The sequence below is a fragment of the Chrysochloris asiatica genome, unplaced genomic scaffold (genome assembly GCF_000296735.1).
Source record: "Chrysochloris asiatica unplaced genomic scaffold, ChrAsi1.0 scaffold00028, whole genome shotgun sequence".
NCBI lineage: Eukaryota > Metazoa > Chordata > Mammalia > Afrosoricida > Chrysochloridae > Chrysochloris > Chrysochloris asiatica.
The window spans coordinates 13,523,120-13,525,687 of NW_006408546.1; positions in this window are offsets into that span (position 1 = coordinate 13,523,120).

Sequence of the window (2,568 nt, forward strand, 5' to 3'; positions counted from 1 at the left end):
ACCTCCGCCATTGAGTTGATTCTGACTCATAGCAACCCCTTAGGCCAAAGTAGAATGCTTTGTAGGATTTTTAAGATTATAAATCTTTTTGGGAGCAGAAAGCCTCAGTTTTCTCCCATGGAGTGACTGATGGGTTTGAACCACAATCCATTTGATGATTAGCCCAACACTTAACCTACTAGGCCACCAGAGCTCCTTTAGTGGCATTGTGGGTTAATGCACAGGACTGCAAAACCAGTTTGAACCATAAGGTCAATGGTTCAAACTCACTAGCAGCTCCTCAGAAATCCTATGCAGGATCACTATGGGTCAGAAGCGATTTGACAGCACTTAATAACAACAACTGCCTATATAACCAGACCAATGACTGACAGATAAGAGGTTGCAAAAGGCCAGAGACAATGTCTTGCCTCAGAGCAGAGACCACTCTGTCCTGCAATTTGTGTTCCAGAAGCAAGTTTTCCCTTCCACCTACAACATCGGGCCAAGTTTAGACTTTACTACACACCTGGTCTTTGCTTGGCTCCTTCACCGTCTCTATTTTGCTTTTTTCTCTTCCTTACAAGTCTCCTGAGTGTACTCTTTTTCATACATTTGAGTCTTTACCTCAGACTCTCCTAGGGAACCCCATCTAAGAAACATGAACATTTCAGAACCAATTTTTGAATGAATGATCAAGGGGAAACACTGGGCAAGCCAAGTCACATGCCCACCCACACAATGTAAACCTGAATAATTGAATATATTTCACCAAGGACTTTCATTGTTCAGTGCTCTAACCCCAATAAAGGTCAGTGGCCAACGCAATTAATCTGCACTTGCCATGGGCTGCCAAAAGAACCAATAGATCTGTTCTGGAAGAAGTGAAGCCAGAGGGCTCCTTGGAGGCCAAGATAGGCAAACTTCGTCTCTCATATTGACATATTGTCAGGAGGGACCGGTCACTGGAGAATGATACGTTTGGTAAGGTGGAGGGTCAGAGAAAAAGAGGAAGACCCCAACAAGATGGATTGGCCAAGTGGCAGCATTGATGGACTCAAGTGTGGCAACAGTAGTGAGGTTGGTCCAGAATGGGGCAATGTTTCGTTCTGCTGTGCATAAGGTCACCATGAGTTGGTACCGACTCGATGGCACCTAACAACAACAACTATCATCTGAAGGAGTTCAGGTAGTATAGTAGTTATGAATTGGGCTGATAACTTCAAGGTCAGCAGTTTGAAATTACCAGCTGTTCCACAGGAGAAAGATGAGAATTTCTGCTCCTGTAAAGATTTACAGCCATGGAAACCTTGTACAGGGTCGTAATGAGTTGGAACCAACTCCACAGCACACCACCACCACTATCACCTGAGGAGTATCCTGGCGCTGTAGAATAATGCACTGAATTGCAAGATTGGTTTGAACTGCAAGGTCGCTGTTCAAGCTCATCAGCCACTCCTTGGAAACCCAATACAGGGTTGCTATGAATCAGAACTGACTCGAAGGCACTTAACAACTACATAGTGGTTATGAATTGAACTGTGAACCACAGGTCAGCAGTTCGAAACTACCAGCCGTTCCGCGGGAGAAAGATGAGGTTTTCTGCTCCAGTAAAGATTTACAGCCTCGGAAACCCTGTACAGGGTCGCTACGAGTCAGAACTGACTCCACGGCACATAACAACAACAACAATCATCTGGAAGGTTGGTGGTTTGAACCCACTAGCAGTGATATTAAAGAAATGCTTGGTGATCTGTTTCTGTAAAGATTGTTGTAACTGTCATTGTTAGGTTCTGTTGAGTCAGTTCTGACTCATAATGACCCTATATACAAAGAGCAAAACACTGCCTGGTTCTGTACTATCCTCACAATCTTTGCTGTGTTTTGAGCCCATTCTGATAGGCACTGTATCAATCCATCTTGTTGAGGGTCTTTTACATTTTTGTTGGCCCTCTACTTAACCAACCATAATCAAGATAATCCTATGTAGCAGTTCTACTCTGTAACACATGAGGTGGCTATGAGTAGAAAGAATGGATTGAAATTGTGTGTCTGTATACTTATGATTTCCTAAGGAGTCCTGGTGTGGTGCTGTGGGCTAATGTGTCAAACTGAAAAGTTATTTGAACTGCAGGGTAGGTGGTTCAAGCTCACCAGCTGTTCCTTCGAAACCCTACACAGGGTCACTATGGATCGGAATAGACTCAACGGCACTTAACAACAACAAGAAACATGGTACTGTTACTAGAAGAAAGGAAATTGGTTGCAGGGATATGAAATAACTATGTACTACAGTGAGGACAAAAGGAGCTCTTGTAGCATAGTGGTTACGAATCGGGTTGCTAACCTCAAGGTTAGCAGTTCGAAACTACCAGCTGTTCCACGGGAGAAAGATGAGGCTTTCTGCTCTTATAAAGATTTTCAGCCTCGGAAACCCTGTACAGGGTCACTATGAGTCAGAATTGACTCCAGGGCACATAACTACCACCACCACCACAGTGAGGACAAAGCAAGCATGTTGTTGTTGTTGTTAAGTGCCGTCGAGTCGGTCCGAATAAGTGACTTAAAAACCAAAACTTTTCTTCCCTC